At 41.6% G+C, this 16,380-nt stretch overlaps 1 protein-coding gene across 1 annotated transcript in view; it reads right to left on the bottom strand.

Moving 5' to 3' along the window:
• The window catches only part of IL1R1 (interleukin 1 receptor type 1), a 39,013-nt gene extending 23,421 nt beyond the window's left edge, over nt 1-15,592 (bottom strand). Inside the window, exon 1 of the mRNA XM_036754926.1 lies at nt 15,214-15,592. The gene's annotated coding sequence lies outside the window, so the exon portion shown is untranslated. The remainder of the gene's footprint in view (nt 1-15,213) is intronic.
• Between the last annotated feature and the right edge of the window lie 788 nt (nt 15,593-16,380).

Raw genomic sequence — 16,380 nt, 5'->3', positions numbered from 1 at the left:
AATTGGGGTTAAGTGACTTGCCCAAGGTCACACAGCTAGTAAGTGCGTCAAGTGTCCAAGGCCAGATTTGAACTCAGGTCCTCCTGACTCCAGGGCCAATGCTCTACTCACTGCTCCACCTAGCTGCCCTTCAATGTTTGTTCTTAAAACTAAGGAAGAAGAGAATATCCAACAGGAGAGAATGGTCAACAGTATCAGAAACCACAGAGAAGTTGAGGATGAGACCTGAATCATGGGTAAGGGGAGGGAGGGAAATCCCTTTTCCAAAGCATAAGGTTAAAAAGGGAATGGGTGGTAAGAAATTAAGACATTTAGTCTAGTCAACTTTTTCTAGAGATTTGGCAATAAAGAGTTGAGAGTTGGGGCCAGAGCTGGGATATACATATCATATACACATACATATATATAGCCAGAATGAGGATATGGTAGAACTATAGGGAAACTGAGACAAAGGAAGAAATAAACATCAGGGCTAGGATGGATGATGTCAGGAAAGCAATATGGAAAAAGGACTGGAGACTAGATCTGGTTCAGGATTGGAAAAGAGAAGGATCGGTTCCTAAAAGGGAAAGGACAGATAAGGAATCAGGATTGAGAAGACTTTATGTCAAAGTTATTAGGAACAGCAATACCTCATCTGCCTAGAGATCATTTCTCTCTCAACTTCACCCAAACCACATGGCAATTAAATAGATGTCCGAGATTTTCCTGGGCAGTCCCAATCTCAGGAAAATAATGTATGCATACTTCAGCAAGTCGTCACATCATATGTTCTGATTTTTAGTTAAGAAAATATGGCTATCATAATTACTTGGAAGCAAGCCAAAAACCCAGAATTTAAATGGTGTTCAGAAGGCAAGGAAGTGTACCATATGTTTTAGAAAAGCTTCCACCCAAAGTGGTGGAAATAAATAAAATATTCTTGGTCCTTAAAAGCAAAAGTTATCTGAAATAAAATTCGTCTCCCCAAACAATGACAAATAGATGAAGCATTGCCATATTGGGGTCAGGAAACAGTTAGAATCATATAGGACAACCAACAGTACTTTAGGTGAGAAAAACACTTGTCAGGGCTAGAATAAGGAATAATAAAAGGAATTTGCCATTACCAGAAAGTGAGAAGGGCTTGGGTTGAGAAGAATAACTATGCTTTGGGCTGACCTCATAGGGTAATAGACCTGGAGCTCATAGACCTGGCCATTTCTTTTTTTTTCTTTTTTTTTTAAATTTATTTAATATATTTAGGTTTCAGTATTGATTTTCACAATGCTGAATTACAGCATTACAATTACAGAATTACAACAAAGTTTGAATTACAAATTTTTTCCCCATTTCTACCCTCCTCCCACTCCAAGATGGCATATATTCTGGTTGCCCTGTTCCCCAGTCAGCCCTCCCATCTGTCACCCCACTCTCCTCCAATCCCCCTTTCCCTTCTTCTCTTGTAGGGCAAGATAAATTTCTATGACCCATTGCCTGTGTATCTTATTTCCTAGTTGCATGAAAAAACTTTTTTTTGTTGTTGTTGTTTTTGAACGTCTGTTTTTAAAACAGAGTTCAAAATTCTCTCCCCTCTTCCCTCCCCACCCACCCACCCTAAGAAGGCATGCAATTCAACATAGGCCACATGCATATCATTATGTAAAACCCTTCCCCAATACTCATGTTGTGAAAGATTAACTATGTTTTGCTCCTTCCTAACCTATCCCCCTTTATTGAATTTTCTCCCTTGACCCTGTCCCTTTTCGAAAATGTTTGTTTTTGATTACCTCCTCCCCCTATCTGCCCTCCCTTCTATCATCCCCCTTTTTTATCTTCTTCCTCCTTCTTTCCTGTGGGGTAAGATACCCAATTGAGTGTGTATGGTATTCTCTCCTCAGGTCAAATCTGATGAGAGCAAGATTTACTCATTCCCTCTCACCTGCCTGATTTCCAGCCGCCATCTTGGCTCCACCCCGACCTGGCCATTTCTAAGGGCCACTTCAAACCACACACACACACACACACACACACACACACACACACACACACACACCCATTTTACATATGATGAAAATGAGACTTGAGGATGTTAAGTCACTTGCCCAAGATCACTTTTTCTTACCACTTTTATGTGAGATAATTTACCCCATTCTATCTCTCCCTTTCTCCCTCTCTCAATATATTCCTCTCTTATCCCTTAATTTGATTTTATTTTTTTAGGTATCATCCCTTCATATTCAATTCACCCTGTGCCCTTTGTGTGTATATATATATACCTACATATATACATACATAGACACACATATATGTATATATATGTATACACACACACACACATATATATATATATATATATATGCATATTCCTTTCAGCTACTATGATACTGAGATCTCATGAATCATACACATCATCTTTCTATGTAGGAATGTAAACAAAACAGTTCAACTTTAGTAAGTCCCTTATGATTTCTCTTTCTTGTTTACCTTTTCATGCTTCTCTTGATTCTTGTGTTTGAAAGTCAAATTTTCTATTCAGCTCTGGTCTTTTCACTGAGAAATCTTGAAAGTCCTCTATTTTATTGAAAATCCATATTTTGCCTTGGAGCATGATACTCAGTTTTGCTGGGTAGGTGATTCTTGGCTTTAATCCTAGCTCCATTGACCTCCAGAATATCATATTCCAAGCCCTTCAGTCCCTTAATGTGGAAACTGCCAGATTCTGTGTTATCCTGATTGTTTTTCCACAATATTCAAATTGTTTCTTTCTGGCTGCTTGCAGTATTTTCTCCTTGACTTGGGAGCTCTGGAATTTGGCGACAATGTTCCTAGGAGTTTTCTTTTTGGGATCTATTTGAGGAGGCAATCTGTGGATTCTTTCAATTTCTATTTTACCCTCTGGCTCTAGAATATCAGGGCAATTCTCCTTGATAATTTCTTGAAAGATGATATCGAGGCTCTTTTTTTGATCATGGCTTTCAGATAGTCCAATAATTTTTAAATTATCTCTCCTGGATCTCTTTTCTAGGTCAGTGGTTTTTCTAATGAGATATTTGACATTGTCTTCCATTTTTTCATTCCTTTGGTTCTGTTTTATAATATCTTGATTTCTCATCAAGTCACTAGCTTCCACTTGCTCCATTCTCATTTTTAAGGTAGTATTTTCTTCAGTGGTCTTTTGGACCTCCTTTTCCATTTGGCTAATTCTGCCTTTCAAGGCATTCTTCTCCTCATTGGGTTTTTGGAGCTCTTCTGACATTTGAGTTAGTCTGTTTTTTAAAATGTTGTTTTCTTCAATATTTTTTTCAGTATTTTTTTGGGTCTCCTTTAGCAAGTCATTGACTTGTTTTTCATGGTTTTCTTGCATCCTTCTCATTTCTCGTCCCAATTTTTCCTCTACTTCTCTAACTCGCTTTTCCAACTCCCTTTTGAGCTCTTCCATGGCCTGAGACCAGTTCATGTTTTTCTTGGAGGCTTTTGGTGTAGGCTCTTGGACTTTGTTGACTTCTTCAGGCCATATGTTTTGGTCTTCTTTGTCACCAAAGAAGGATTCCAAAGTCTGAGACTGAATCTGGGTGTGTTTTCGCTGCCTGGCCATTTTCCCAGCCAACTTACTTGACCCTTGAGTTTTTCAGCAGGGTATGACTGCTTGTAGAGCAAAGAGTACTTTGTTCCAAGCTTGAGGGGATGCACTGTTGATTTTAGAGCTATTTCTATACAGCCAGCTCTGCCATACCAGCACTCCTCCTTCCTCAAGAACTACCAACCCGGACATGATGCAAATCTTCTGCAGGCTCTGCACTCCCCTTCTGATCCGCCACTTAATTCCTCCCACCATGTGGGCCTGGGGCCGGAAGTAACTGCAGCTGTAGTTCTGTAGCTGTACCTCCCCTGCTGCCCCTGGGGCGGTGGCCAAACTGCCCAGGCGGTGGCCTAACCGTGAACTCTGTCCCCCGCAGCTTTTCCCACTAGCCTTCTCTGCTGTCTTTGGTGTTTGTGGGTAGAGAAGTCTGGTAACTGCCACAGCTCACTGATTCAGGGTGCTAGGGCCTGTCCTGCCCGGCTCTTGGTCTGGTTGGTCCTGCTGCCTCCCACGCTGAGCTCTGCTCCCCTCCACTCCGTGTGCAATAGACCTCATCCAGCGACCATCCAGGCTGTCCTGGGCTGGATCCCTGCTTCCCTCTGCTATTTTGTGGGTTCTGCAGTTCTAGAATTTGTTCAGAGCCATTTTTATAGGTTTTTGGAGGGATGTAGTGAGGAGTTCACGCAAGTCCCTGATTTCCAGCCGCCATCTTGGCTCCACCCCGACCTGGCCATTTCTAAGGGCCACTTCAAACCACACACACACACACACACACACACCCATTTTACATATGATGAAAATGAGACTTGAGGATGTTAAGTCACTTGCCCAAGATCAAAGAGGTAGGATCAAAGGTGGCCTTTGAACCCAGGTCCTCTAATGTCACAGCCAGTACCAGACTTCTTGTATTGTTGTATGTTGACATAAGAGATTATGGGTGGGTGAGACCACTATTAAGAAATATGACAAAAGAAACCATGCAACTGAAAAACAGGCTGTTAATAGTAAGTGCAAGGAACCAGGTGATAACTGTCCAGACCTGATTCATATTTTCAAAAACTAAAAGAGAAAAATCTGAGGAAAAAATTGTAATGGCTTTGTTCAAATTCAGCCAGTGAGGAGATGAGCCGAGCTACATAAACAAACATCAAATTAATCTGTTAATATTTTTGTGCCCTCTTATATGTCACACAATTGACAAAAAAAAGTTCTGAAGCACTTTGTTTCACTTTGACAAGAGCAGAAGCAGCATTTCACCGATTGATATGAAGGATGGTTTGTTACGGCCATCTAGAATGTTAGATATGATTTAAACACAAGGTGGTGCTCTAAGCTCAGTGGACATGAAAAACCCATCCTGGTGGGTTGCTCTCTCAATAAATCAATCAATAAACATTTAAATGCCTACTGTGCTCTAGGGACTGTGTTAAGTGCCAAGCATACAAAAAGAGGCAAAAAACAATTCCTACCCTCAAGGAGTCTGCAATCTGGCTAGAAGGTATGCCCAGCTTCAGGTATATACTGCCTCATTCCTAGCACATGCATGAAATACCAGCTGTTTGCTGTTGAGTTACTTGCTTGTTTTGTTTTCCACTAACCTTGGCTTTTCCCTGTGTTCTCCTGAGTTTTCTGTCTAGGGATAGGAATAACTGGATGATAACTCATAAATCTCTCCTAGTTTGCCATCATCCTACTGAGATTCTAGTCTCCCCAAATCATCATGATCCAAAGAATCACTTCCTCATATGCAGATTACTAAAACGAACAAAGTAAAGAGTTAGAAGTCTAGAGTGACCTAGCTCTTGGGCAAAGTCTGAAATCTCAGCTTCCCTATCTAGTCTTTTGTGTCTGCTTTTCAGGTGCACCCAAAGATTTTATTGGTAAGGGATTGTAACCCCTGCCCCTCACCACACACACACACACACACACACACACACACACACACACACACACACATTTTGGCCTCAAAGGTAAAAGGTATGAGGTAATCCCCACCTAAATCCACCCCATTCCCTTCCCAGTTGGTTAAATATAATTCAGTCCCTCATGAGCGCTCTAATGTCTTTCCAGATACCAATTAGGCAATGTTATTCCTGATTATCTCACAGGGAGGGCACTGGAGATCAATCATCTAATGTAGCACTATGATGAGGTGGGAGGGGGAGCACTATGCTTTATGAGAGAGGTGCCAGGGGGAGCCATTGGATGCTTATGAGGAAGAGGCTTCCATGGTACCTACGAGATAACCAGGAGTAACATAGTCAGGTACCATCTCAGCCTCTTCTGGGACTCCCTCTAACACCTCTTCATAAAGCATAGTGTTTCTCCTCTCCCCCACCATAGCACTACATCATATGGACCTCAAGTATCCCAGTCCTCTTACTCACCCAAAAACCATCTCTGCCTCATTGCCTATTCTTTCTGGCTCCTAAAAGATGAAGGAAAGTAGAAGGAAAAAACAGTAGCTATTCCTGAAGGAGAAGCTACTTCAAACAGTTTACAGATCCTGTACAGACAAAATCCAAATCCTCACTGCCATCAAGAGCTGTGTGCCAGCAGACATACAAACTTCCTATGAGGTGAACAAGTATATTACAAATAATAACAGTGCCTTATATCCCTGTTCCTTGTAATAAAAAAAAAAACTACTAAGTTTGGAGTAAATTTACTAAGCAGTGTTATATAATCTCAGCTAGTGTAATGGGAGGATTTGGAGTAAAATTTAAGGAAGATCACATTTTTTTTAAAGTATAGAAAGTAATTAATGGAGTTGCCCTATGCTTTAAACACTTCAGGGATCAGTGGTTCTGTCCATGTATGCTTCCTTCACGTCTTGTTCCCACACCTTAGTATATGTTTTCATGAGTCACTCTGACCAAAAAGTTAATTGCTGGTAGCTAACCATCTGGTGACGAACCTCTCTTAATTTAACTAGGCTGGTCCATGGACAAGAGATGTATAATTCATCACCATGATCATCCTCAAAGCTTCTTCAGGTTGGGAGAAGCTGCCAGGTATTGCTTTCTTCAAGGGTTCTCTGAGAACCCAGAATCATTTTCACATCACAAGGTACCAGAGCAACAAGTCTCATAGTAAAGTATCTTCCTTTCCATATTTTTTACAGATAAAATACTTTTAAGAATGGTATTGTTTTACTTGATAAATTAGGTGGCTATAATATATTAATATTTTTGTCTTATTTTGTCATATTTTCATTTTATAAAGACCTGAGTTCAAATCCAGCCTCACATACTTAACCAAGTTGTGTTACTCTGGGTAAGTCACGTAACCCCTGTCTGCCTCAGTTTCCTCACCTGTGAAATGAGGATAATAATAGCATCAGCCTGTCAGAGTTGTTAAAGGACATATTTATCAAGCTGAAAGCAAATGTGCAATATTTGCAAACTTGAAAGTACTAAACAAATGCTAAGTATTATGAATATTGTTACTATTGTCATTATTAAATAGAAAGTGCCAGGCTATCATGAACTATGCCTGCCTAGTTTAATGGAATACAGCAGAGAAGGTCCTAAGCTTACAGTCTAGAGAGCTGCGTTCAGATCCTGATTCTGCCACTGTGACCACTGCCAAGACTCTTAAGTCTCAGTTTCCTCCTCTGTGAAATGGGGACCATGGGATCATAGGTATGGAATTGAAAGAGATTATAGAGGCCATCTAGTCTACTTCCTCATTTTACAGATCAGGAAACTGAGAATCAGAGAGGTGAAGTGTTTGCCCACTGTCTTACAGTCAGCAAATAGCAGAGGGAAGTTTGAGCCCAATCTCCAGACTCCAAATCCTTTCCCACTACACCCTGCATTTCTTAAAGGGTAATTAGAAGGAAAATGCTTTGTAAACTTTAAAATGCTCTGCACATAGTGACTATTAGTATTTCCGGTCAGAAGTCTAACTATATATCACGGATGCAATTTTCTAGCCTTACTATTCTTTAATACTATTTTTTATTATTATTAATACCTGATTCCAAAAAAAAGCCAGAGACTGTTAAGGGCCTAATTTTTTAAAGAACTCTTTAATAATAAAACCTCAATGTAGTAATTTTATTAAAATTGCAGGATCTCATTAAATAATGAGCTGACATCCAGTACGTGAGGATGATGTACAGAGCTATGTTAGAAAAACTTTAGATATTCAAATACAATTACTTTTGAAATTTTTTTGTTTTTCCTCAATTACATGTAAACAAAAACTTTTAATTTTTTAAAATTTTGCGCTCCAAATTCTCTCCCACTCCTCCCCCTTCCTTGAGAAGTCAAGCAGTTTGATATAGATTATACGTGTATCATTATTGAGTCATTTCAGTCATGTCGAACTTTTCACGATTCCATTTGGGGCTGTCATGGCAAAGATACTGGAGTGGTTTTCCATTTTCTTCTCCAGTCCATTTTTACAGATAAGGAACTGAGGCAAACAGGGTTAAGTGACTTGTCCGGAATCATACAGCTAGTAAGTGTCCGAGGCCAGATTTGAACTCAGGTCCTCCCGATCCTAGGACCGGCAGTCTATCCACTGTACCACCTACCTGTCCCAATTATACATGTGTAGTCATGCTAAATATGTCCATGTTAGCCACAATGCAAAAGAAAACACAGACCAAAAAAAAATTTGTTTAAGTATCCTAAAACCTGTATTCAGACTCCACCAGTTCTCTCTCTGGAGGTAGATAGTATTTTTTCATCATGAGTCCTTCAGAATCGTCTTGGATCATTGTATTGCTGAGAATTAAGTCATTCACAGTCGAGCAATCCAATTACTTTTAATGAGATCTTTTTTAAAGGTTAGTGTATGGTATAAGCATGAAATGAATTTCTGGCTAGCCTCCTAATGATTTTCTTCACATGAATTCAGTTCAATGAACAGAAATTCTGAGTAATTGGAAATAACATATCAAAAGTGCTTTTGAAGTATGTGGCATTTCATTCACCAGAGCCCAGTGCTCTTCCTTTATGTTACTAACTCAGAAAAACATTTCCCCAAATCTCCATAACAGAAGTACTGAATTGGCAAAGACAAAGAACAGCATAACTTTGGAATCAGGAAGGTCTGGGTTTGAATCTCGCTTCTGACACTCACTAGCTGTGTGACCCTAGGCAAGTCACTTAACCTCTCTGAGACTCAGAATAATTTCTACTTCATAGATCTGAAGTAAAGTTGAAATGAGATAATTTATACATAGTTCAGGGCAAACAGTATGGAATTGTCAGTTATTATTTTGATTCACACTAACATACAGGTTAGTTAGCACTCAAGCAACTGGATTCCCATGGGGGAACCAATTAACTCTAAAGCTGGAGGGAGCTGCCCAACCCTTTTCCCCTGGCTTCTTAAAACTATGACAGCAGAGTATAGCAAATCTGAAACTTAAAAAGTAGCCATACCTTTCAATCACTGGCATTCACCTCCTCTACCCCTCACCTCCCCAAACCCTGCCTTAGCTTGCTTTCAGAAATATATCTATACCTTCAGTTTAGAGAAGCCCTTCATTTTAAGCATCATAAAAACACTGAATGAAGAAAAGGAGAAATGTTACATCTAGATTCCAATTAATTGTGCTACTTTCTGCTATATAATTCTGTGTGAGTCATTCATTAGGGGGAGTGGGAGTGGGAATCTCAAAGATCATAAGATCATGACTCAAAGACGGTTTGGGGGGCCAGGGAAGATAGTAGAGAACAGGCACCAAAAGCTTATAAAAATTGTACACCTCCCAATTTTATTGGGAAGAAGGGGGGGCTGTACCATTAAATATGAAAATATGACAATCCTATGTGATCTATTTGTTCTTCATAAAAGTTCTATTATAACACCTCTTCATGAAACAGAGGTTGTGCTGAGCTAGCCAAGGAGAGCGGGGAGAGCAGAGGGGAGGCCAGTAAAGAGATCAGCACAAGTTTTGACAAATTAAAAGGCTTTAAAGTAGTCTTACTGTACTTTACTACTCTGTCTATTGTCAGAGGACAAGCAAAGATTAATAAAGAGAGATTACAATTCAAGCAGCACATCACCAAGCATTCATTAAGTGTGTGCCAAGGTGTCAATCACTGAGTGTTAGATCTTCTGACCATAGTAATCCATGAAACATACCAGAAAGACAAAATTGCTGTTAATCATATACAGTCCCTTCCAAAATCATTAGTGAAGTGCAAAAGGAAGCCGACGGTGCTGAGGATTGCATGGGCCTTGATACAATGGACGAGCATCGGTTTAACAGTCAAACACTTCTTAAAAGCAATCTCAAATATTTTTTTTCAAGAAAAGATAAGATTTTAAAGACAAAGTGAAAAGTTCTCAAAGTCAGGCAACCAAATATTTCCTAAAGTGGACCCTTAGGGTTCACTCCATATCTAAAATTTCATGACACTGTGGACACTTGGGAATACTGTTGCTGACTCCAATTCAATACTTCTAACTGACCCGTATTTTCACTGTCATTCTCTTTTACGTCAACAAACGACAGATGCTAAGTGGATGTCTTAGGAAATTTTGAGCTTTCCAGCTTTTCATAAATGCATAGTCATAATCAACAAAGACAAACATAAATCTTGTCAAGTGAATGAAGATCTAACTTAATAACTACCTGGGAACTCCTTTGGTAGATGCCATACTGCACTCATGAGCTGTAAGGTCTTCTTGATGGTGACTGAAAACGTTAGCACTCCACTTTCTAAATTACTTTTAAAAATGATTGTATTTGAATATGGAAAAGTTCTGTAACTATAGCTCTGTATATCATCCTTATGTACTACTGGGTGTCAAGTCATTATTTGATGAGATCCTGTAATTTTAATAAAATGACTCTATTAGAGGTTTTATTATTAAAAGTGTTCTTTTTAAAAAAAATTAGGCCTTTAACTGTTGCTGGCTTTTTTAAAATCAGGGAATAATAACAAACAGTATTAAAGAACAGTAAGGCTCAAAAATTGCATCCATAATATATAGCTAGCCTAATAGTCACTACGTGCAGAGCATTTTAAAGTTTACAAAGCATATAAATACCCACCAAAAACTTCAAAGCCTAGGTTTCTTTGCTTAACAAACAAAAACTGTGTGATCAGGAAACTGGATTTCTCTCAAAGGGAACGTGCTTTAAGTAGGTATGAGCAAATGTTATCTCTTCATTCAAGAAACCCCAGGAAAAAGATATAGCAGGATAAAACCAAGAATTGAGGCCAGAACAGTCCTCTAAACAAATCAGGCAAGGGTAAACTGTTGCATCAAAAATAGGAAGCATGACACAAATATAAGATATTACAGCTATCGTGAAGCCAGATCAAATGACAGGCAGCTTGCTATAGTGGATAGTAAGCCAGTCTAGGAGGTGGAAAAACTTGGGATAGAGTCCTGTCCCTGACACATCCTAGGCTGAGGACCCCGAGCAAGTTATATAACCTCTCAATGCTGTAGATGATAAATTGTATATAGCAGGTGCTGATCTGTATCAGTAGAAAGGGATTTCTCACTGGTTGTTCTCTATCTCAGTGAAATCACAATCACACCTCTACTCCCAAAAGTAGGATCCCAGGATTAAAACCTGGAAGGGATCTCAGAGATCAACTAATATAATATTATATATAATGATATATAATATATTTCTAATAATTAATAATATACAATAAAATATAATAATAGCCTCATGTTGCCCACAAAGAAACTAAGGCCCAGGAAGGTTTCATGATTTAGGCAGCTATGCGGTGCCATGCATAGAGGGTGGGGCCTGGAGTCAGGAAGACCTGAGTTCAAATCCAGCCTCAGAGGCTTACTAGCCATGTGACCCTGAGCAAGTCGCTTAACCCTGGTTGCCTCAATTTCCTCATCTGTAAAATGAGCTGGAGAAGGAAATGGCAAACCCCTCCAGCATCTTTGCCAGGACAATCCCAAACAGGGTTATGAAGAGTTGTACATGACTGAAAAAAGAGAGAATAACAACAAATCGCAGCGTATGTAAGAGGCGATAAAGGCCTCAGTGGAGGTGCCAGCCTAGGATTGGAGAGGAAGAGATGAATATAGCCCCTTTTGGAAAAAGCTGCCACTGGGACTTCTTTATCTGTCTCCTACGGAATGCTGCCCTCAAAGCCAATGTGTTGTGAATGGACAGACTCCAGACTTGGACAGTCTGATACAGTTTCTTCCTGAAGCCCTGTAACTATGCCATGCTGCTGGGGATCGTGTGTCTGCAGGCCCTTAGCCTAATATGTATCTTCCAATAAAGTCTTACCACAATTATAACACGTTGTGACCCTAGGACTCCAGGCTATGCCAAAGTACACAAACCCTGTCACGTTCCAGCAACCAGGAGAGGTTCAGAGTGTAGGACTGAAGATCAAAGCTTCTGTCTTTCATCTGAGAACCAGCTTAGCTGGGTAGCAGAAGGGTGAGGAACTTTTTGATCACAGCAACTCATGAAAACTGTCTACTAAGTTGCAGCTGGGTTGCAATTGGAGTTGGGGTGAAGCAGAAGAATGAGCATTTATTAAACACTGTGTTAAGCAGGAGGCTAGTGGCTTGTTCTTGGATTTCGCATATAATCACAGCACTTAAAGTACTGAAGATGTGTCCTTCTCCTGTGTCTTCATTCATCCTGCTTGCAATTGCCCAGGTTGAGACACTAGGTAAGAACTAATGGGACATCCTGGTTTGCCCAGGTGTTGCTCAGTTATTATGATGAGCCTTTCTTCCATCCTGGTACCCTGACAATATCCCAAGACCTCGATGGTAGTAATCATTTCTTTTTTATATAATGTTAACTGCAGATTATAACTAGCAATGATAATAAAAACTGCTTAAGACAGCAGAGAAGCAACAAGGTCTGCAAGGCCATGAGAAAGTTGTGTGTTATAATTACCCTATATACTGCAGCCTGACAGTAATAAAGAAAATCATAACAAAGCAAATTTCACATCCTATTTCCCTCGATTTGCTCTAAGAGTATTAGCTTCCCCCACCTACCTACCACTACCACCAATATCATTTTTGCCTGAACCTGTGGTTTCTTCAGTGTAGGAAACACCTGAAACTTACCCGCATTTAGAAATTTCTTCTATCATTATAGATAAGAAATTGTTGATCTTTGATTGTGTCTGACTCTTTGTAATCCTACTTAGTTTTTGGTTTTTGTGGTTTTTTTAACAACATACTAGAGTGGTTTACCATTTCCTTCACCAGCTCATTTTACAGGTGAGGAAACTGAGGCAAACAGGGTTGGTTAAGTGACTTGGCCAGGGTCACACAGCTGGTAAGTCTCAGAGGCAAAATTTGAACTCAGAAAAATAACTTCTTGATGTTAGGCCCAGCACTTTATTCCCTGCACGATCTAGCTGCCCCTGTACAAAGGAAAACTCTTTGGGAATTGCCTGGCCCACTGAAAGACTAAACAGCTTGCCCTAGGTCAGACTGCTGGTATATGTGTCAGAGACCCAAGTCTGGGTTGCTTTCATAAGAGTGAGAGCCCTCTATTCACTATATCCTGTTGCCTCTCACTAGCATAAAGAACTTAAACCACAGATACCAATCAGAACCAGACCTCTTAGTCTCCTAGACCCTGGGAGGTTATAACTTACCCAGGGTCACACAAGCAGTATTTGCCTGAGAGGAGATTAAAGCCCAGGTTGGCCAGACTCCCAGGCTAGTCTACTATTCACCTGCCCATTTCCTATGTTCCATGGTTAATTTATTTTATATTTTTATTTTATAAGGTAGCTTCCCATTTGATGTTGTGCTGCTGCAAAATTAGAATCAAACAGATCTATCAATTCCTTGTGCTTCCCCCGTACAAGCATAGCCTTAGGTACTAACTGAGGTCATGGGTGTGAATTTCTTGTCAAAACTTTCCTCTCAAAGCTGCTGGGTCTGCATCTGCTTCACACAACACCTTTGCGGAAAACCTTCTCAGGTACTCTCATGAGTAATTCTGATTTCTTGCTATTAACTCCATTCAGATGGAAAGACCAGACCAAGGACACATTAGATTACACTTCCAACTGGTGGCCTGAGCTGATTTCCAGTCATTCCTTTATTTTGATAAAATTACCTCTGCTTTTTTCAAGCAGCAGAACGTTCAGTCCCTTCATCCATTTAACTTGTTGAGAAAACATAGTGGAGTAGGGAAAATGACCTTTTCCAAATCCTGCTTCTAAACTGTGCTGACCATGAGTAAGCCACCTTGACTCCCCAGATTTTAGTTTCCTTATCTGTAAAATGGGGATAAGAACACCTAAGTTATGAGAAGGAAATGGGATAACATATGTAACATGCTACATAAATGTCCCATTGTTGGTGAGACAGCCCTGCTGGAGTTTGACACTCTCTCCTGGTGGAACATAACTTGAGTTAACACAAACAGGCTGATCAAAAGAACTTAGAGCATTTTGTTTTAAAGTGTCCTATCACTTCACTCTTCAGAATTACCAGAAAAGACCCCATAAGGGAACTTCCCCTGCCCTTCACAAAGATAAACAGTTTAAATGCCAAATGCCAACTAAAAGCATACCTTTGGAGGTCCGAACCACAAAGTCAGTCAATAGTATTTACCAAGCATCTTGTCCCAAACACTAAGCAACAGTACAGAAAGAGGGCGACTTGCCCAGAAACACAGGTCACAGGACTTCTCTAGAGTTCATAATAGAAGGACTACAAAGGAAACCGGTTATATTGAATTGCAGTTGTAAAAATATTCTGAAGTAAGACAAATCCATGGATCCCAGGTTAAGAACCCCTATAAATCATAGGTGAATTGACTTGGCTATTTCTTTCTCTCTCTCTCTCTCTCTCTCTCTCTCTCTCTCTCTCTCTCTCTCTCTCTCTCTCTCTCTCTCTCCCTCCTCTCTCTCTCTCTCTCTCTCTCTCTCTCTCTCTCTCTCTCTCTCTCTCTCCTCTCTCTCTCTCTCTCTCTCTCTCTCTCTCTCTCTCTCTCTCTCTCTTTCTATCTCTTTCTGTGTGTGTGTGTGTGTGTGTGTTTTTCTCTGTCCTCTACCTCGGTGTTTCTGCCCCTCTCTGTCTGTTTCTCTGTCTCCCTCTGTCTCTCTCCCTCTCTGTCGCTGTCCCTCTCTGTCTCTTTCTCAGGGTCTCTATTTCTCTCTGTCGCTGTCCCTCTATCTCTGTTTCTGACTGTCTCTCTCATGAACTCACGTGCACACACACGCACACACAGATACCTGATTATCGACTTTAGTTACCACCGCATGTCACCCCAAAATTCGGAACAACTACTTGAGGTACCAATCAACAGTCCAACCACAAGTCTTCTGCTCCGGCAGGCTAGACTGGGACGAATGAGTCCCCCCGTGCTCGGAAGAAGTTAGTGGAGGCAAGTGTCAAGCCCAAGTGCTCTGCCAGCACAATTTTGGACCAACTCTGCACTTAACCGTCCTTCCTTCAACCCCCAGCGAGCCCCAAGGAATCACACCCACTCCCTTGTACAGCTAATCTTGGGGGCAGTCAAAAGGGATGGAGGAGCGTCTGGGGTGGATGGCCAAGGGGACTGACACCATCCCCCTCTTCGCTTTCCTGCGCTGGGCTGCCGGGATTCCCTCCCTTTCCAGGGCCCCAGCTCCACTGGGCGCGGCGCAGCCCTCGGGTGGCGACCGGGAGTCTAGAGGCATCTCTCGGAGCTCACAACTGCTAACTGCACTTACTCGGCTTGCCTCTGGAGAAACGGGGAAGTCTCCAGCCTCCGGGGGGCTCGGGCTGAGTTCCCTGGGTGGGCCCGGGGCTCCCCACCTGCCTGCCAGGCGCAATGAGCGCTTTCTCTCGATCTCTAAGGCTCCCGAAGCCAGTCCTGGGAAGCAGAGCTCTGCCACTTGGGCTCTTCCATCTCTCTTCCTAAGCCCTCTCGGGGAGGCATGGATCGGCGGCACAAGGCCAGAGCTGGAGCATTTGGAAGAACCGAAGTCTAGCTTCTCCTCTCCAGATCCTTGCCGTGTCTCCCAGCTCCCCACATGGAGCTCCCTCCCACGCCGGCTGGCGACGGGTCCGTACTCCTCCCCTTGCTCTGCTGGAGGGGGAGGAGGCAGCAACACTTCCCGGACGTTGGGACGCCTCTTCTCCTCAGTCTGTACAGCTGGGAGGGTTGTCCAAATCCGCGAGTAAGCTCAGGGGCTGGGTATATGCCACTGCTCCCTCTTGGGAGGTTCCTCTGCCCCGAGGGGGAAATTGCTGGGCTCTGTAGTACATTTGCCTGAAGTCGTGCCCAAGGTGGCACTCTGGAGTGGTGGGTAAAGTCCAGAGGAGTATTCGGAAACAAGCTATTCCCAAGTTCCCTAAGAACGGGGAGTTTGAATAGAGGATTCCTGTTAGGCAGGAAAGGAAGGCCGTAGAAGTTAGTATCTTTGCCATCTTTCAGGGCCTTACAAACCTCAGCATCTTAGAATCATGGATTTTAAAGAAGGACGTTAGGAAGTCATCGATTCCCACCCCCACTTTACAAATTAAAGTGAGGCACAGAAAGACACGTTTAACAAATGAGCTCTCCATAATCAGGCTGCTAGCAAGTGTCCAAGGCAGGGTTTGATTTTAAGATTTCCTGACTCAGTTTCCAGTGTCCTATCCACCACACAAAACTGGGAAAGAAACAATATTTCCAGAGTCTCAAGGCTCTTACCTTTCAAGGTTCGCACCCAGAGGAAATTAGACTGCCAAGGATGCCTCCAGCCTCCAGAGGTTTGGTCCTCATCCAGACTGCCAGCGGTTTCCAAACCCCAGAATCACAGCGTTCTGCTGCTTTAGGACTCTGCTCATTAATATCCCTATGTGGATTGTGGCTGTTTCAGAAATCTCTTTATACTCAAAACCTTCAAAAATAT

This window comes from Trichosurus vulpecula, chromosome 4 (genome assembly GCF_011100635.1).
Source record: "Trichosurus vulpecula isolate mTriVul1 chromosome 4, mTriVul1.pri, whole genome shotgun sequence".
NCBI classification, from domain to species: domain Eukaryota; kingdom Metazoa; phylum Chordata; class Mammalia; order Diprotodontia; family Phalangeridae; genus Trichosurus; species Trichosurus vulpecula.
Note: the sequence above shows the minus strand (reverse complement) of the source record. Positions and strands in the feature narration are given on the sequence as shown.